Below are 6,060 nucleotides of genomic sequence, written 5' to 3'. Positions count from 1 at the left end.
TGGGGGAACCGGCCTCAGAAGTGTCAGGGTCAGGGACTGGCTACAAGAGACACACTTCAAAACAGACGCAAGGGGTTCTTATTAGCTGAGGCTGTGGACTTGGCTACAGCTCCAAGGTTTACTCAGGAGCAAAGAGCTGAGGCAACATGAAAGTGTCCCCTGTAAGTGACCATTGGAAATTATCACCTGTCAAACTGCCCACCTATTTATCTTCTGCATCCGCCTGGGAGGTGGCACCTGTGTCTAGGAGCCAGGTCCTACCTAGAGAGGCCAGGAGCCTCTGAATCACAGCAGGTTTCAAATGAAGCCCAAAATCCTGGAAAACCGTGTGAGGTGGGGCGGCGGGGGTGACCAGTCCTGGAAAACAGCGTCGCCAAGCAGGCCCTGGGAGAGGCTTCTTCAGTGTTGTGAAACGGATGGGAATTGAGGTTGGAGACAGTGTACATATTCAAACTCACCTGCATGAAGAGAGACCCCTGGCAGAGTGGCTGTAACCGCCTTTCGAAACGCCAATGATTTCTAAATGTTCTTTGAAAATATCACACATGCACCTTTACTTATCGTGAGCATGGTGGGGGTGTGCGTGTCATGTGTACATTGGGAGAATTTACAAAAGCCTTTACTATGGGGGTTCCAGGGGAAATACAGACTCATGAATTCAGGACAAGAGGAGGCCACCGTGGATCCAGCTGCCCTGTCCCGCCATTCTGCCCAGGGGAGATGTGAGCAGCCACAAGCAAGGCTTGCATCAGCTCTGACCTCCCAAGAGAGAGAGTGACCACCCCCCTCCTTACAAGAGGTCACATCCCGCAGACATGAGGCCACTTCCCCACAGCTCACAGGGCTGAGTGTAGAGCCTACTCCCAGAGAGCTGGGATCCAGTAAAGACCTGCCTCATCATTTTGGAAGTGAGAATTTAGCTGGGATCTTCTCATCATCCCCCTCCCTGGTGGTCCTATGAAAGGGAAACAGACGGTGAATATTATATAAGGTGGCCTGGTTAGAGATCACAAAAATCTGATACAACCTTACCGGACACAGCAGGGTGGGGGTGACAGTGACTCCCACTCACATGAGGCACCTACCTTGATCCAATTCAGAGACAAAGTGGCCTGAGGTGGCCACAGACTGGGGAAGGAGACGTCAGTGATTTCAGGAATCGGAGTTCAGTGTGGGACAGCAGACGGGTTCCGTGGGCAGTCAGTGGCAGAAAAATGCACCCAGTAGAACGGGCTGGATTCTGGGCTTGGGAGGGATGGTCAAAATGGTAAATTTTATGTTAGATAGACTTAACAACACAGTAAGAGTGGGAGAACATAGTTGGCCTAATAGTTTTCATCTTAAAATTAGCTCGTTATCATGACAAAATGTTGAATATGAGGCGAAGTCACCCTCAAAACCTGCATTTCATTATTATTTTAAGGGCCGGCATTCATCCAGTTTATGTTCCCTCACTGCTGTCCCTACACTTGTACTGTGTTAGTTGTTATTGTCACCGAACGACAAAAAACAACTATGCAGCATAAATCAATTCACTTATGAGGCCTTTCTTTGGGGCCCAAGCACCCAAGTTACCAGGTTTCAGTTACATCGTTAATGTGAACCCTGCCTGCGGAGCTGAAGTTCAAGATTCCTGCATGGTTTAATTTAAGCTTTTCCTAAGGATGTGTCCAGGGATCACCCTGAGTTTGTGCCGACGTTGGGGGTGAATTTCCACACAGCTGCACACACGGCTTAATCTCCTTGCGTGCATGTGTGCGTGTGCGTGCGTGCGTGCGTGCGTGTGCGTGTGTGTGTGTGCGTGTGCGTGTGTGTGCGTGCGTGCGTGCGTGTGTGCGTGTGTGTGTGTGTGTGTGTGTATCACTGCTGAAGAAGCTGCAATTTTTGCAGCGTGTTCTACACGCTGGCCAGTTAGAGAAGCTGGTGCCCTGCGGTCATAGCTCCCAGACTTGTGCCAGGCAGCGGGGAGCTATGCATGGGATCCATGCCTAGTATCGCATGGATGTCCACAGACGGGTCACGGGTCGGCACTCACAAACCTTGGAGTGCGCACACACAGAGGGGGGGGGGAACGACAGGACACTTAGGAAATAACTCCCCGGGGGTTTGGGCATCACAGTCCGGATGGCAGGAAACACCACAGAACCAGTAACCTACAAGATAAGACTTATAGACAGACAGATGGTGAGTGGCTGCGAAGCATGACCCTTACTTGAACTCTAATTTGAATAAATTACATGTTCAAGAAAAAACTTATGTAAGCCATGGAGAATCAAACTGGTAAAATCAGGGAAGAATTTTACTATGCTTTTACCCCCCTTTTTGAAGGTTGGTTTATCCTGTTGTGGTTGTCTTTCAAGATGAGAATTTTAGTGTCAATGAGGTAGCATACTCCTTTAATCTGTGAGTTGGAGGACAGCCTGGTCTATGGCGATTTCCTGGACAGTCAGAGCTGTATAATGAGACCTGTCTCAAAAAAGATAGGAAGGAAGGAGGGAGGGAGGGAGGGAGGGAGGGAGGGAGGGAGGGAGGGAGGGAGGGAGGGAGGGAGGGAAGGAGAAGGAAAAGATGTGAAAAGATAAAATGTTTTATAGAGAAATGTGTAAACTCTAAAATACTTGGGGGAGGTGGGCAGAGGTTCTGAGAAACAGCCATCAAGAACGAATGGTAAGTGTTGAAGTTGAGTAGTGGATGATTAGGATTTGTGCCTAGGCTATCACATGATCCTTGCTTGAAATTATAAATTATCACCTTGACAAAGCAGCGCGTCTGCATATTTCCATATCAACATTCCACAAAACACTCAAGGTCAATGCAGGAGATTTTTGTGCCTCTGCGTTCAGGGAGTAGAGTTCTACAGTGTCTCTCTGCAGTGACGCAGGGCACTAATATGTTGACATTTATAAAACGGGACGGAGGAAACATTGGTCAGGGTCAGGGCTGTTTTCCCCACACCCGCTGTCTATGTCAACCTTGAACTTGGAGTGGTGCACTCCTTTTATGTTTCTGGGTGCAATTGAAGTGACGGTGTTGTGCGTATATTCAGTTTGCAAACTGCAGTATCAAAATTAATATCGCCTCTTAGCTTTAGCAGGGCTGTTAGGAAATTCAAACTCTCATCTGGCTTCTGTTATATCCCCGCCGTTTGGGGCCTCTCCAGGTGGGTGATGAGTTCAGCAGGCATGCAGGGCAATGCGTGTGATTTATTAGCCAAACGGAGACCGCTTTGACCATGGCGGTGGCATTTAAACAATCGCACCAGATCAAATTCGATCTGAACAAAGTCTTGCTCCTGTAGCTTGGGCCACTACGAAGGGCTGTGCATCCTGTTGTCAGTTCAAAGAGCTCCTTCCTGCTCCTGCACCCCGACCTGACCCCTCTTCTGTTGGAGAATGAAGACATCCGAGTTTGGAGTTCTAGGAGAAACCAGAAAGGGGAACAAGGAGAAGGAAGCCAGCAGAATTTCCCCCCCACCCAGTGAAGAAGCAGTCTGCTGAGACGCTTGGGGACATAACGTTGCCACCCTCCTCCCATTATCTTCCTTTCTTTGCCTCTTTATCCCATCACAAGCCGCCCCCACCCCCACCCCAACAGTCTCACCTCTAATTTCGAGCCAACAACACACAAGGTATGTGACAGCAAGACTGTGTGGCTGACGAAGGAGTCTCTCTTCCTCCTCTTCACACACAAGTTGGAAAAAAAAGCCAGGGACAAAGCCTCACCCACTGGGACGCAAGGAGCCCAGACAGGAACTTCTTGTCCTCACCACCGCTCCCAACTCTGCACACGGAGGAAAGACAAGTGCTCGATAACCCGTAACTTCTTTCTTCATATGAGACAGAGTCACATCTGACCGTGTGAGTGTGTGTGTGTGAGTGTGTGTGCATGTGTGTGTACGTGTACGTGCACGTGTGTGCGTACGTGTGTGTGCATGTATGTGTATGTGTATGTGCGTGTGTGTGTGTGTGTCAATGCAACGCTCCGGGAGTTGTCACTTCCCCGGGGGGACAGCAGCCTTTCCTTCAGAATGCTTGACTCTGGCATAGATCTCCTTCTAGGGAAAGTCTTCCCATCAGGGCAGCCGGGAAAAGATAAATGCGGTCCCCAAGAGAAGCCGCAAATGAGGGCCATGTGCTTTCACCTGCAGACAGAACACAGCATCTCAAGGTGTGTACTAAGATGCTCTGCGTACCCCACCCGTGGTGTGCTGTGGGCCACAGGCTTTACTTCTTCATTACGCCATCATCAAGGCTGCTGGAAATGGCCAATTCAACAGTGAAGAATGACTCCCGAGGGCAGTATCTGCCTCGTGCTGGCAAAGGGGCTTTAAAAACTGCTAGACTCTTTGTGTGCTCCTCAGCCCTCGGCCCCTGTGGCAGTCTGAGCTGCTCCCTGTGGAGGCCCCATAAGAAACACTTTTGAGGCTGGGGATATAGGATAAGGCACCATTCTGAAAGTTCTCCCCGGTGTGCAGGAAGCCCTGGGTTGGATCCCACGTGTGGTAGTGAACATCTGTGTTTTCGGGGATGTAGAGGTAGAAGGATCAAAGGTTCAGAACCAGTCTATGCTACTTCGTGGTAATGATAAAAACAAACAAACAAACAAACACGCACACGCACACACACACACACACACACACACACACACAAACTAGCCTGACTCTTCAGTCCAGTCAGAACTTATGCCTGTCAGAGAAGCTGGGACTGCTCACACCTGCAGGAGTCTCTTAATGACCCAGCAGCGCTGACAGTTCCAGATGGGTTCCCACAGGGCCTTCAGGACACTGTGAGGTAGCTACTTCCTTGGCTCCATATTAAGGTCAAAGCCAGCCCAGGATACATTAGATGAAAGAAAATAAGCAAGTAAAAGCATAAAACTCTAGACTTTATTTTTTGGGGGGCTGGCTTTTTCAAGACAGGGTCTCACTATGTAGTTCTGCCTGTCCTGGAACTCACTATGTAGAGCAGGCTGGACTCCAACTCACAGAGATCTGACTACCTCGGCCCCCTAGTTGCTGGGATTAAAGGCGTGGGCCACTACTGTCAGCTGTAACTCTAGACTTCTTGCTTCTGTCCAGGCCCACATGCTGATCAGGAAATGGACCAGAACAGGATAGCAGCCATCACTCAACACTCAACTCCAGGTCCTGGCGGTTTCTACTGTTCTCTACGTCATCTCTATCACTAGGTTGTGTGTCCGCTGTCACCAAACACTTCATGTCTGTGGCTAGCATCCAGAGCTGTGTCTTTGTGCAAAGATCGAAAATAAAGCTCACACTAAAAGGTTCTTGGTGTCATTTCACGTTCTTGGCCTGGTCCCTGCAGATATGACTGACTCAGTGCAGACAAATCCCCTGCCTCCTACAACCTATGGATCAGACCAACCCCAGCATGTGTCACACGAGTGCTTGCTCAGTGGACAGAGGTCATGACTGAAAACCCCACCTGCCGCCCCTGTATCAGTTCTCACGTACTGCAGATGAATCTCTCCCTGTGTTAAAACATGGCGTGGAAACCATCGACTTGGCTCTGGACCCTACATGTGAGCAATTTGGGCTGGACTCCATCGGGCTACTTACTCACCTGGGCTCAGGCATTGGCAGTCACCAGTGGGGCAGTGGTCTGAGTTATGTGTCCAGAGTTTGCTGGCTATGGGCAGAGACATGAAGGCAGCTGAGCTGTGTGCCCGTTACCCAGCATGCCTCCCTCAGGCTCATTCTTGTAATGGGAGCATGGTTTCTACCCTAGTTATCTGGGTCCCCCATAACAGACTAATAGACCAGGGGGACACCCAGACCAGGAAGTCAGTTTCTGTCAGTACGGACATTCAAGAGGCTGACACCAGCCGCGCTGTGTTGTGACTCCTTACAACTGGTTGATAGACAGCTGGCTCTCAGTGTCTCCTCTATGAGCATGCAGACAGGCATCCCCACACCTTGTTGCTTTGTGGGTTCAGGTTCTATCACACAGCCCAGGGTTCACCAGCCAGTGTTGGCACCAACTGGATCGGACCATCATGCAGAACCATGGGAGCCTAGGCCTGTGTCTCAGGATGCAGAGC

General features: G+C 50.1%; 1 long non-coding RNA gene across 1 annotated transcript; it reads right to left on the bottom strand.

The window, feature by feature from the left end:
- Positions 1-3,183: 3,183 nt before the first annotated feature.
- On the bottom strand, positions 3,184-4,133 carry LOC121134431. Its single transcript, XR_005871510.1, has 2 exons — positions 3,601-4,133; positions 3,184-3,416 (listed from the first exon to the last, which is right to left on the bottom strand). It is a non-coding gene; the product is annotated as an uncharacterized LOC121134431 (long non-coding RNA).
- Between the last annotated feature and the right edge of the window lie 1,927 nt (positions 4,134-6,060).

The sequence above is a fragment of the Mesocricetus auratus genome, unplaced genomic scaffold, assembly GCF_017639785.1.
Source record: "Mesocricetus auratus isolate SY011 unplaced genomic scaffold, BCM_Maur_2.0 Super-Scaffold_100028, whole genome shotgun sequence".
Classification (NCBI taxonomy): Eukaryota; Metazoa; Chordata; class Mammalia; order Rodentia; family Cricetidae; genus Mesocricetus; species Mesocricetus auratus.
This window is presented reverse-complemented; position numbering and strand designations above follow the sequence as displayed.